This window comes from Orcinus orca, chromosome 10, assembly GCF_937001465.1.
Source record: "Orcinus orca chromosome 10, mOrcOrc1.1, whole genome shotgun sequence".
In the NCBI taxonomy this organism is placed as follows: Eukaryota; Metazoa; Chordata; class Mammalia; order Artiodactyla; family Delphinidae; genus Orcinus; species Orcinus orca.
The window spans coordinates 87,515,755-87,530,125 of record NC_064568.1 but is presented as its reverse complement, the minus strand read 5'-3'; the positions used below and the strand labels follow the sequence as shown (position 1 = coordinate 87,530,125).

The 14,371-nt window shown below is 38.2% G+C and overlaps 1 long non-coding RNA gene across 1 annotated transcript in view; it reads right to left on the bottom strand.

Moving 5' to 3' along the window:
• LOC125965686 (uncharacterized) overlaps window positions 1–14,371 on the bottom strand; it is a 66,621-nt gene that overhangs the window by 4,088 nt on the left and 48,162 nt on the right. The window contains exon 2 of the long non-coding RNA XR_007479918.1: window positions 4,575–4,644. This is a non-coding gene — a long non-coding RNA (uncharacterized LOC125965686). The remainder of the gene's footprint in view (window positions 1–4,574; window positions 4,645–14,371) is intronic.

Genomic DNA, 14,371 nt, shown 5'->3' with positions numbered 1-14,371 from the left:
ACCAATCTGTTGCAATAGCTAACATTGCAAAGGGCATAGAAGTAGAAAAATTTCAAGGAGGCAGTTCTTTTTTTTTTTTTTTGGCTTAACAAATTTATTTCTACAGTTTTGGAGACTGGGAAGTTTGTGATCAGGGAACCGCATGGAACGTTCTGGTGAGGGCCTTCTTGGTTTATAGACAGCTGCCGCCTTGCTGTATCCTCACATGGGCAACAGAGAGCAAGAGATCTCACTTGTGTCTCTTCTTTTTAAAAAAACGTATTTATTTATTTATTTGAAGTATAGTTGATTTACAGTGGTGTGTTAGTTTCAGATGTACAGCATAGTGATTCAGTTTTTTATACACATATTCTTTTCTAGATTCTTTTCCCTTATAGGTTATTACAAAATATTGCGTATAGTTTCTGGTGCTGTACAGTAGGTCCTTGTTGATTACCTATTTTATATATAGTACTGTGAATTGATATATGTCATCTTTTCTTTCAGATTACACATATAAGCCATATCAAATGTTATTTGTCTTTGTATTTGTCTTAGTTAGATAATCTCTAGGTCCATCCATGTTGCTGCAAATGTCATTATTTCATTCTTTTTTTAATGGCTGAGTAATATTCCATTATATATATATATATACACATCTTCTTTATCCATTCTTCTGTCAATGGATGTTTAGGCTGCTTCCATGTCTTGGCTGCAATGAACATTGGGGTGTGTATATTTGTTTGAATTAGAGTTTAGGGAGACAGTTCTTTAATGACGTGAAAATTTTCTGGGCTAACTTAGGATTTTGTTTCCTCTCTCTCCACTATTACCCCAATATCACTCCACAATGTGTTTGAGACCCCCTGTTCCAATAAAGTATGATACAATTATACAAAGACGTGACAGTATGGAATGACTGGAAATCTGTATTATTTTCCTACTGCTGCTGTGAGGGATTACAACCTTAGTGGCTTAAAGCAATATGAATTTATTATTTTATAGTTCTGGAAGTCAGAAGTCTGAAATCAGTCTCACGGGGTTAAAATCGAGGTATCGTCAAGGCTGCATTCCTTTCTGGAGGTTCTAGAGAAGAATCCATTTCCTGGCTGTTTCTACCTTCTGGAGGATGCCCATAGTCCTTGGCTTCTGGCCCCCTTCAATGCCAGTAATGATGGGCTGGGTTCTTCTCACATCATATTACTCTGACCTCTTCTTCTGCCTCCCTCTTCCACTGTTAAGTACTCTTGTCATTATCTTGGGCCCACCTGGATAATGTAGGATTATCTCCCATCTCAAGGTCAGTGATTGGAAATCTTAATTCTACTTGAAACCTTAAAAGTCTTCTGTAGATTCTGGGGAATAGGACATAAGCATCTTTTGTAGGGGGGGAAGCGCATTCTTCTACCTACTACAGAGTCGAAATGGCGCATACACACACAGAATTGAATTCCATTATTTATAAATAAATTTAGAGACTTTTCTTTGCCTCCTCAACTTTAGATAAGGTAGATTTCCCTTTTGCAGTACTAGGACAGCTGAGTTGCATTTTAGCTAGATCCTACAATCTCAAGTCACTTGCTAAATGACATACCCAAAGTGAAAGAAAAGAGGAAATTTATATACGTCCTGAAAATGACCCTTTTGTGAACATTGAGTTTCCCTTTTATTTACTGACTTTAAAATGCATTGGAAAGAAAGATGATACTGTGGGCAAGGAGGGTATGGGAGATTCCAAACAAGTAACACTGTTGTAAAAGTGAAAAACTTCTATCCTCTTAAATGTGTTGTGAATTTTTTTATACATGAAGTAAAAGGTCAAGAGTCTCACAGAATTAATTATGGAGCAACACACACACACACACACAAACCAAGAGGAAAGGAAAAGTGAACATCTGTGTTCAATTACTGTGCTAGGCAGTGCTACCAGTGGTCATCTTTGTGTGAGCGAATGATCGATAACTTGATTCATGGGAAGAGCACTATAAAGAAAGAAATATTTCTGGTGGAGATAAAAATAGCTGATCCACTTTTACACTGTGGTTTTCTTGTTTGTTTCACTGGTGATCCCCCCAGGAGTCCCAACCAGACTACCACACAGATTAAAATGCTCTTTAAGTGTCTGAAAAAGCTTTAATGCCTTCCCAGTTACATTTCAGTTGACTGACATGTCATGTCACATGAGATGATGTGACATTTGGACCTTTTATGATTGAGGGCCATTCATTAAATTGCTTAGCAAACTTTATGTTCCTGATTCTCTAAACAGAGGGTTTAACCAAATATTAAAGCATGGATGGTTCTATGAGTAATTTATTAAACCTGGCTTTAACAAGTAAGATAGAATGTCATACTGAGTAGTAAGTAATCTATCTATAGTCCACGTCAGAACATCCTAGATGGTACCATTCTTTAGCATTCTAGGATAGTACCTATCCCAGCATTCTTAAATCCAAATGCAGACCCATTGTCAGTTTCCTTTGAAAATTCTATAGCAGTCAAGACAATTTTTGAGTGTTCTATAAAATCAAATAGATTCATGATCAGGGCTTTTTTCCCTCCATATCCAAAGAAAGATATAGTTATGCCCAATGGCTTAGACTACGTTATTCTCTTTTATGACCTCTAGAGGAGTTGACATTTCTAAAACTATTTACAGATACTACATAGTGTACATTTCTCCCATTCTCCTTAACTCGTTATTGACCTATATTCAGTGTGTACGTAAGATGCAGATCATATTTTAAATGTGTGATGCTCCTTATGAAGGACATCCAAAAACTAATGTTTAAAGTGATACTGATGTACAGTCTAAGAAATAGGGGCAATTACAGAGTTGAGGCAAAAGTCACATATCTGTATCCTGGATAGTAATTTTTGTACAAGATTTACATTTCTATTTGTAAAGTTTAAATTCTAGAACAAACAGTAAAATTTGGTGAACAGTACACTTTCAGTAATTCCACAAATTCATCCAATGACATGTTCTCAGGTAAAGAAGGATGCCAGTGTTTCTTTCATGTGGAAAATATTTGGGGGCATAGGCTATCAGGAGCATAGAAAAACATAGCAAACTTGTGTTCATATAATTTCATTTTGTTTTCTTTAACATAGAATGAAAATGTCTTGGCATTTAAATCTAAGACAGATTGATAAAATAAAAGTGCCTTAAAGTAGTTATTTAAGATTTAGCATCTGCATAAGCTCCAGAGTAAAGTCTATACTCAGAAGCATCCTATGTTTCTTGAGAGGGGGGGCTTGCATTTCCTAATGTATCCCCCACCAGCTAAACAAAAACCCACGTTGTTTTTAGAAAAGATGTATTGAACAGTAGTAAAAATTAGTGATGGGCCAAGATAAATTCTGGATGTCCTTTTTTTCATTGCAAATTACTCATTACTTTCCTCCCTTGCAGTAAATTCAGGGTATAGTTAAAGAAGCCCTGTGTGGACTTTGGTTTTGTCCACTGCACTCACTATTTTGTGTTGGGAAGTCCCATGTCTTTAGCATGTTAGACATTTATTACCTAGGTAAGGTCTGGTCCATGTGCATGGGCCTGTACAATCTCAAAGGGCAAGACCTTGGAGTTATGCCCTTCCACTGGACTAAACATGCAGTGGTGAGATGCAAATACAGTCGACTCTTGCTCAAGAAACCATTTGATTGTGTTGAGTATGGCAGTAACTTGGTCCAGGTTTCAAAGGTCACATTGGTTGGTAAATTCCACGTACTGAATTTGGGCTGAGTTCCTGCTGCTCAAATGTGTTGACTGGATGTCCCTTGGAGAAGTAATAAGGGACAGCATTACCATGTTATAGTTTTTGAGATATTGGGGAGCGAGGAAGGTTAAATAAAGGGAAAGGAAGACAGAGAAAAAACACCGATGCAAATGTCAGTTTTCAAGGTGTTTAAAGTGTAAATAATGAATATGGATAATTTGGCTGTTTACACAGCCTCAATAGATGCCACATAACTTACTGACATTCAGCCAGTCCCTATCAATATAAAGTCGTAAGAAAGAAAAATATCTTGAGGAGTTAACTGCACAAATGCCTGCAAACTGTAAGCCATACCTCGCACTGGACAGCTTTGCCCGTTAATCCTCAGGTTTTGAACAGAGTTATGACTAGCTAAAAATTATCCTTTCATTGACACATAGGGAGGGCTGCCTTTAACACCTCTTATCTTTCCTGAAGTATAGGTGTGCTTTCCAGGAAGGATATCTCACATATGCAAACCTGGGTTGAAAAAGTAGGTAATCTGAAGCAGAAAACTGTACGTGTGTGTATTAATAAAATCATACCCTTGAGTTGTGTATGTAAGTTGTGGTTGAAACTCCAAACTGAATCAAATATTTTAAATTTCAGTAACAAAAATGCTACAGCCTCTGGATTCTATTCCTTTATGTATTCATCTATCATCTATATCTGTTTCATCTCTCTCATATTTACTTGCTACTAGATCTAAATATTTTGTGCCTTTAGTATACTAACAAATTAATATCACAAGTTATGTCTGAGCTTCAAAACAATCTTGTAAGATAGTTATTTCCTCATTCATGAGGAAACTGAGTCTCAAAAAAGCAAATAACTCACCGAAGGCCACACAGATAACCAGTCCCAGCCACGCTGAAAGCCGTCTTCCTTCCACAAAGGACAGCCTGGCCTGAAGCAAAAGAATGAAAAGATAAGTCTCTTCATAAATGTACCTAGACTTCAGTTCTCTTAGGGCAAATTCACTTTTTGTCTTGATTCATCCAGATCAGCTTTTTGTGAAATCAAAATTCACAGGATACTTGCCAACTAATTCCTATTTGTGTCACGCTAGGACAATCTGGCCTAAGAGGCTTATGATATAAAATTACTATATTGTTAAAAGACATTTATGAAATAGATTTTCCCTCCTACCACTCTGAGTGGAGAAAAATGACGTGCCATCAGTATCGACACGCTCTTCCTATATACTATTATTCCTGGACCAGCTTGAAGGGAGGATACAATAAAGGTTCATTTGTTACATGCCTACAACAATAGGTTTAAGTGGCCTTTCTCTGTTATTGCATTCACAGCAGATTTCTTACTGTGTGATAAAACATGATATACACAAGCAAGGAGCAAAATTCCCAATGTGGCTTATCTTTTTTCTGAAAGTGACATTAAGCAGTATTATGTTTCATTACTTGTCTGAGTTTCTTATTGTTTTGATACACTTCATGGTAAATGGTGAGCCATTGTTCATTCCCAACTTGTTTTTAATCTGAACACAGAAAAAAATTCGGCAGCCCTTTGTATGCCTTATCAGAATCACTCAGCCATTCAAATGGATTTTTAAGACACTTGTCCCTTTCCATATTGTGTATAATATTAATTTGTTTTCCTGAATCTTTATTGTATATAGGTTTAACTCTAGGAAAAAAATACTCTGGAAACAAATCATTTCCCAAAGAATCAACTAGGAAATCTTTATGAATATTTCATTAAAATTATTTCTATTCTGAAAACCAAAACAACATAAATTATCAAATAGTATGATTTACATCTTAGTACAATCATTTTCTCATGCTGACTGTCAATTTTCTTTTTAGAACCTCTGACTGGTAAATATTGTTAAAAGCACATTTAGTTTAAATCAGAATAGGTGAAGTACAGCTTGACAAACATTTAGATGAAGTTGATCAATGATACTATCGTATATAATTTAGGTAAAACTCCTTTGTAAGGATAGATCCTTTTCTTCTTTTTTTATTGACGTATAGTTGATTTACAATGTTGTGTTAGCTTCATGTGTACAGCAAAGTGATTCAGTTATACACACATATATATATTCTTTTAAATGATATATTCTTAAACTTCAGTTATTATCTAAACTTGCTGCTCAATTTGATTGTGTAGAGATGGCAAGAGTAATTGTATTAACAAAACAATAGACTGTATTTACTGCTGCAACCCTCTGACAATGGGTTTGCTTATATAAATAAGTCCAGACATGCTGGGCTCAGGGGGATCACTGCCCGTAAGTGATCAGTCTTCAAGTGGAAAGAGCTGACAAAAGATGCCAAACTCTCTGCCCCTCTGTTAAATCAATATTCTTGAATAGAAAGTTAAAACTCAACCGATCTGCCTAGGAAAAACTTCTGCAGCAAAAGCTTTACTGTTGAAAATGATGAAGTATGGGTTAGCAACATTCACACACCCATGCATTTTTCATTTTCAAGGAATCATAAAATGCAGTTTATGATTTTCAGCAACTGGCACTGGGAATTTACTCGTGTACTGCATACATGTATATCTAGGAAGTAAAAAAGAGTTTGAAGAACACTGATCAAAATACAGTGTCACAGTACTTCTCATACACCAAACTAAATGTCTTCAAACATCATATTAACCATCAGCTTCAAAGAAGGATAAAATCAAAGCTATTCACATTGGCATAAAAATGAATATATATTTGCTTGATTGGTGTCTCTCTGGTCAAACAGATGACTCAGCCTAGTGTGCCAGGCACCCAAAGAGGAGGACTGATCAAAAGACTGTGTTTTGGGTCAGTTAGCCGGGTGGTGGTGTTAAAAACTTCTACAGTTGGAAGGAGAGTGATCAAAAGTCAATTAAAGAGCTAACAGACACGAAATCAAGGCAGCAGTTATCAAAGAGCCAAAACGAAGGGAGCTTCAGTACAGAAAGCAGAGAATGAAGACAGAGACCAGAGTCAAGTCCAGGCCACAACAAACGGGTGTTCCCCGCGTCTACTGCACGAGAGAGAGCCATTCGCCTTGTAGACAGAGTGATTTGTGTGACGTGGGGATTTTGAGCCTCCCAACCAAGTCCTGGAAGGGAAGGAGAGAAGCTGCTTCTGCATAAACCCACGCTGGCATTCGTGGTCATGCACACATATGGGAGAGGATGCTCAGACACACTAGTGCTTGCCGGGGCATGGCTGTGCCCTGTGCTGCCACATACTCTCAGTGCTCCCTGTTGGCATCTGTCTACCGCTCTCCAAAGCCCAATCTCCACTGGACAGTGGGAGAGTAGAGCCAGAAGCATCCTACCACCCATCGTTTGTCTGCCCTGATATCCAAGGTAAGATATCAGGTAAGATGAGCAGGTAAGATCATTTGTGAGAACTTACGGTGGCTATCCCCAAGGTTGAAAGTGACCCCAGCACAGAGCTGTTGAGGGTGATCCATAATATACTAACTTAAAAATGTTTTATTTGAGGAAAGGGGCAGCTTATGACTGTATAAACTAGCAGAGACTTGGGTCAAGTTCATGGTCGCTATATCCAGGAATAGGCCAGAGGTCCTGATACCGATAGAAAAGATGGTAGTAATGGAATATTAGGCATTCATTGCCAGGAGCAACTTAGATATGAAAATCCTTCCCTCAAGGGCTTTGCGTCCCAGCTCTGCACACTGCACGACTCTTTGTTTATTGTTTTATTTGCTGCTCTTTAGATGTGCTTTCTCTTACCCCCAGGGCTTTGACACATAGTCTTCCTTCTACTTGGGGAGTTCCCTCTGCAACCCCTCTCCCTTACTTCCCTACATAGATTTTTTTCCTTCTCTACTTAATAAACACGTACACATTCTTTAGCCTTCAGCTCAAACGGACTGTTCTTGGGGTGAACCTCCCTGACAGGTCATGGAGGTCTAGGACCCTTCTTATGGGAACACAGAGTCCTGTTCCTTTCTTCCTCACCAGTTTGTCACCACATGTGTACTGAGTGGGATGTTCATGGTTGAGATTACAAGGAGTTACAATTATTCATGATAAAATCAAGGCAAGATCATGAGACTGCATGGATGGGAGTGGGTGAAGGACATATTTGGAAGTCAAAGAATGAAAGGCCAGCCTAAAAGAGTCACCTCTGTGGTTATTTAACTCACCAAGTATGATGGCAAGACGTGGGACATAAAGATAATGAGAAAGGAGCTCAACTTTTCAAGGACTGAAGTATAGTAACTTGAGAGGGAGTATATGTCTGCAAAGTAGGGGAATGGTGGGTATTGTCTGATGGCAGGAGAGTCCAAGATGAGTGACTGCATAGAAGAGAGAATGAAAATGGTCTGAAAGTGGCAACAAGCAGCAAGGAAGACACCTGTCCCACCAGTAGACCCCACAGGTATGAGTGACATGGGACACAAACCATGAGAAGCTTTGAAAAGGTTGTAGCTTTGAAAAGGTTGTAGCTTCTTTACAAAGAAGCTTTGTAAAGAGGCAGGTATCAGTTAGAGCAAGAAGATGGAATGAATATTCAGAGAAGAGGTGAAAGATACATGGGATTTTTACTCATGATTGACTTAGGGTTCCAGAAGCTCAGTGAATTGAGTTTACAGTTTGGGAAATGATAGAAGTGGTCAGAAAAGGCTAAGTTTGGAGTAATAGGATTAGATTTCAGGGGATGAGGGGTGATCTACAGTCCTTAGCTTCTTTTGGTGACCACTATAAGCGGAACAAGAAGTGTGATGAGATTAATCCATTAAGCCTGGTGTGCCCTGAGTTGCCCCTTCCTCTATATCCCTGTTACATCTTTTACAATCCACATATTAATCCTCATCGCATTGTGATTAAATCAGTATGTTTTCTGCCTCCTCATAAAACTGTGGTAACATGAAGATGGGAGTCAGGCCTTCCTGACCCTTTGTATCTCTATCATCTGCCATTTTTATTTGCATATTATATGCCTCCACAACCCATTTAAAATAATCAGATAAAAGAATAAATAATACAATTGGATAGACCATTTGATTCATTCTTTTGCCTTTGAGTTGACTAATATCTGAAGTTTCTACTGGGTAGAAGATTATTTTCCCAAAAGAGGAAAAAAATGGATACATCTTGACTTACTATTTAAGATACTTAAATGTCGAAATGAAAACAATCATGTTTATTCAACAAATATTTATTGAGTGTCTACTATGTACCAGGCATTGTTCTAGGCTCTAAAAAAATATAATTTTTTAAACGAAAGAAAAACATAGTTTTTACCTTCATGGACCATAGTCAGGAAAACATAAACGTATGAAATAATTATGCAAATAAATGTTAAATTATAACTATGATAAGAGCTATATAGGATAGTTTATGGAAAATTACTGGGTGTTTGGAATTATTTACCAGAAGTTATAGGCTTGTTTGAGGATGGCGGGGAAGCATCAATGAGGAAGTGGTGATTTAATGAGTTTTAAAGGAAGAATAGAAGTTAATAGACCAAGGAGACGGATGAAGAACAAGCACAGTGAGGACCACGGAGCAGAAGAAAGGTCACCCATCAGGCAGACCTTTGTACGATAGTGAGACTTTGGCCCTTTATCCTAAGTGCAGTGACAATCTGTTGAAGCCAAATCTTCATAAAAATATGATCCCAAGAGTTAAAATCTATCCCACTAAAGATCTACTTAATATAAGTTAAGACGGTAAAATGTTCCACATTTTTATTGTACCAAGGACTATGTTGGGCTCTAGAGGTAAACATGTGAACAAACATGGTCCCCTGACATACAGAAGGGCACACTCATGTGCAAGAAAAGATACGGAAACATTTATAATCACAATATTCACAAGCATTTGTAATAATAGAAGCATATGTAAAAATCACAATGAACAGGAAAGATTACGTCTGAGACTCTAAGGTTTGCCAAAGACTACTCTGAGCACTTGGTCTCTGGGGAGGAATTTGAAAAATCAACAGGGCATTTTCCAGACAGAGAGGCTGATGCAGCAAGGGGACAGCACGAGCAAAGGAATGAGCATACAGAGCAGCATGGTGTGTACCTGTGTGCGAGTTGGGAGGAAGTGGCTATAAGTAACTTAGTATTCCGAGAGCGAGGAGTACACAGGGGGTGATAGCAGATGAGGCTAAAGGGTTGTACCTGGGCAGACCATGATGGGTGTTATTTGCCATAGCATGAAGCTTTTCCTAAAACAAACACACACAAAAGCAAAAACAAAAAACTGTTGAAGAAACATAGTTGGAAGGAAGAGGCAGGTCAAGCAAGGTAATCAGTTGTAACAGGGAACATGGATAGTATAGTTTTCCTTCCCCTTAGGCAAAGTTGCTGCACATAGGACATAGATTTACTTTGTTCTGGGAGGTTCAGAGCCTTTCTGTGTCTTATTCTGCCTTCTCTAGCTTCCTCTCTATACTTTTCCCCACTCCATCCTCTCAATGTAATTAACTCCTATTCATCTTTCAAAACCCAGAACTCTCTGGGGCTTTGGAAAGAGGTGTGGAGTGAGAGAGATACAGCCTCTCTTCTTGCGTTTCTTTATCCCCTCTGAATGCTAATTTCACATGCCTAATTTGTTCACAGAACACCTGAAATTCTTCCATTGTACTCCTATAAATAACCACCCATGGGAATTGTAATGGCTACAGAACACAAACACTGACTTCTGATTGTCTACCAAATGGGTGTCGGGCATGTCTGTGATCAAACCACTTCCCGAAGTTATAGCGGCTTGCCTTCACAAGTGAACAATGAGAACCAGAGGTATATGGGGAACTCTTGCAATTGTTAAAGGCGTATGAACTACGTTAAAAAAAAAAAAATACAAGCTTTCTGTCTTGAGATGTGTAACTTCCTTAACTCTCAGTTAGCCTCATACCTTAAAGGCAGGAAGGAAGAAATGCAATATTGGCAGAAAATTCACTAGAATTGGCTGCAAATGATGTGTTTCTGGCACTCTGAGATACTTAACACCTTTCAGAATAGAGGAAAAAATCGCTTTGAAACGTTTCAGCAAGGCACACATGGAGAATATTCTTGATCAAGACAAGCTGTCAGCACTGTATTTTACCACTGCTGCTCCCCTACCCATTTTCTTCACTAAATATACTGTGTTATTCTCTCATGCGGGGTCAAAAGTCTAAGAGTCAGCTCTGGTTTCTGCCCTGTCTCAAGTAAATTTATTTGCAAATGATATAGGAAAAGAGGTTTGCTTTTTTTTTTTTCCCAGAAGAAACAAACATAAAGATATGCTTGGGCTGGTATCAGTATTTAATAAGGCAGGTGAAGATAGCACTACATCGGCATCATTCCAAGGACATACACATCAGCTTAAAAAATAGATACAAATAAAATAAAATGTTTCTTTTACCTCAGTCAGGCTCACAGTACCTCTCTCTTTTAGAGAAGTATCCTGAAACGTTTTATTATACTGTAGTAATATTTTGATGTCTTGAGTGTATTGTGATTTCTTTTCAACAGGGATACACCTTAACATAGTCAGAACTTAAACAGAGTGTGTTGGAGTCCATTCATGGAACTAGACCACATTTGTCAGAATGATTTGTCCAGAGAGTGGTAAGCAGCACTTCAAATCTGAGCTGATAGATTTAGTCCAAACCGTTAATGCCAAACTTCTGGAAAATGATAAGCAGGTGGGAGTACTCAAATCAGACTGGACACAACCTGATCTGTTTGGATGAGCACTTGTGATTTAAAGTAAAAAGAATGTTGGACATGGTATCAGCAGATCTGGATGTGAGTCTGAAGTTGGTTCACTTATTAGATGCTTAATTTTGAGCAACTCATATAACCTCTCTGAACTCCAGTATTCACAGATGTAAAATGGTATAATAATACCTATCTCAGAGTGGTTTTGTGAAGATTAAATTGCTTTATTCTATTTTAAAATTTATTTTATTGAAGTATAGTTGATTTACAATGTTGTGTTAATTTCTGCTGCACAACCAAGTGATTCAGTTATACATATATATACATTCTTCTTTATATTGTTTTCCATTATGGTCTATCATGGGACACTGAATACAGTTCCCTGTGCTATATAGTAGGACCTCCTTGTTTATCCATTCTATATATAATAGTTTGCATCTGCTAATCCCATTAAATTGCTTTAGCATAGTGAAGTGTCTAGCAAAAGCTTGGAGTACAGTAAACTTTCAATAAATGATTGTAGAATCAAAACTGAATGAATTCAACCTGAATGAATGAATATTGGGAAGCATGTTTCTTTCTGGACAAAACTGAGACAAAAGTGAAGGGCAATGGCTGAGAAAGGTGACCAGCCCAGGCCAAACAATGTGTTAAAGTCCTGATCCAGTGTTTACAGAATGTCTACTCTATCTCAAGGTAAGAAGAGTCTTTCCCAGATCTGACCTTGAGTTCTCAGTGTCATACTGGGCCACTCGGAGCCCAAGGAGCCTCCCCAGACTCGTGAAATTATTTGTTTCCATAACCAAGAGAAGAGTTTGCATGGAAAAATGGAAAAAAGAGTTATTGCTTCAAAGCTTAATTGAATGTAATTCAGTCTTACTAACAATGACTGAATACTTCCTATGTGCAAGGACTATATGAAAACCAAGTGAGTATGTATGTCAATAAATGTTTAACATAATATTGTACAATGCAAAGAAAGTTTATGCTGAAACAATAAAGTTTTATTGTTCACTGAGATAAAGAATGAAAGAGAAAGGTTGGGCTTTTTCTTGGATGCTATTATGTGTGGAGAGCAGAGGTCCACATATAGGGAGATGTTCAAGAGTAATTAGAATTAAGAGTTTGGAGCAACTGAATGGAGACACAACATCACAGAAAAGAGCTTGTCCTACGCAGTCATTTCCATTGTGTCTTTGGTGCTCCCAGCTCCCATTTTTACTCCCTTTATCCCTTTAATTTTTTCTCTTTTTCACCTAGAATTCCTAGACAACAAATGCCTGTATTTGTATCCTGCCCGGGTCTCTCCGATCAGAAGGGAAACCTATTCTGTAAGGTCAGGTAGATTAGAATTAATCGCAGGGAGAATCTGTACTGTATAAGAAGAACCACTGGAATGGAAAATGAAATGAAACGATACTTCATAAATCTCCACAAACCCAGTGGTTCTGAGTGAAGGACAGGTTGGGACAGAACGCTTTCTACCATGGCCCATGGGTAACTGGCTGCTTCTCCAGATGTAGCTCAGCCCTGTGCTCTCCTGTAATGCTGGTTGCTAAAAGGCACTGGCTTTCTTGGAAGGAGGGTAAGGGTCAAGGGGAAAATGAAGCCATTGAATGCTCAATAGAATTTGCTTCCACCATTTTTAAGCAGCAAGACCCCCAGATGGACCTGAAAGCCGTAATTGTGAAGAGGTTTCCATAAGGGGGTCAGAACACGGTGGGTGTCTGTGGCCTCCTGGGTGCCCTGGAAGGCTGTGTATTGGGAGTTGAGGGAGGCAGAAGGGATCCACGTAGACAATCCCTTCTGAACGTTAATTCCACTTTCCAACTTTGTTCACGTAATGCCTAACACAAAAAAACACTTTACGTTTCTATAACAGGTTGAGATTCAAACAAGCCTTCACTTCCTGCCCATCACTGCAGTATTCATGTATTTCATTAAACCACTGCCACTTTTTCTCCAGAGGATTCTGGGTGAAGTGACAGCTAAATATAATGGAGCATAAATCAATAGGCAAACATCTGCTCCAGGGGCCTCTGGAAGGAAAGGTGAGGAAGTTTACATACACATGTAGACTCTCTGTAGCAAGACTGAATTGATCGCAATGCTCTCCACATCCATTCGAGAGCCCAAGAAGTGAAAAAGTCACTTCAGTGGGAAAGGGGAAACCCTGCTTCTCCAGTGTCAGACCTTCAAATCTTTGCAACAGGAAGCATTTCATTAAAGTTGTTCATAGTTATCTAGCAGAAGAAGTAATTTTGTGTTTGGGGTAAAAGAACATAACCTAAAACATATATAAAGAATCCTATTTAACATAAGAATAAGCTATTAAAGATCTATTCAAACATAATCAAGGTTCTACTAAGGAAAAATAATACATGAGATTGTATGACTACAGCCCAAGCTTGAAACTCAAATCTCAAGGTTTATGTTTTCTTTCCTTCTCTTTCCTTCCCTCCTGGTCTCTCTGCCCCCACCCCCTCTCACAAAAGAAGACAATGCAGGTTTTTAAACTACAATCCTCACAATTAATTTATGATTATTTTTCAGCGATATTGCTAAAAAATATTGTACATTTAGCTTTTATTTCATTTCATCAGTACGCTAAAAAAAAATCACTCTAAGCATTAGAGATTTTTCTTTCTGGATTCTTGAAAATGAATGTTAATCCAATGGGAAATTGCAAACATGATACAAGGTAAAGGTAATACATCTTAACACATGTTGTGCTGGTGTGCTGAACCATGTGAGTTGGGCTCGCAGTTTTATATACTTCAGGTATAAAAGCCCTCTGTACATTTGCTAGGAAATAATGGAGGCAATTCAAGAGGGTGCTTGCTGCGGAGCATGTATTTTATGTGCTTGTCTCCCTAAATCTTGCCAGTAGTTACTGGTTATAAACCTCAGGGTGAATTTGCAATAGAATTTTCTGTCTTTACTAGAAAATCAAATTGGCAAAGCTCCTGCCTGGTAAATAGTGTTTGGGGATTACCC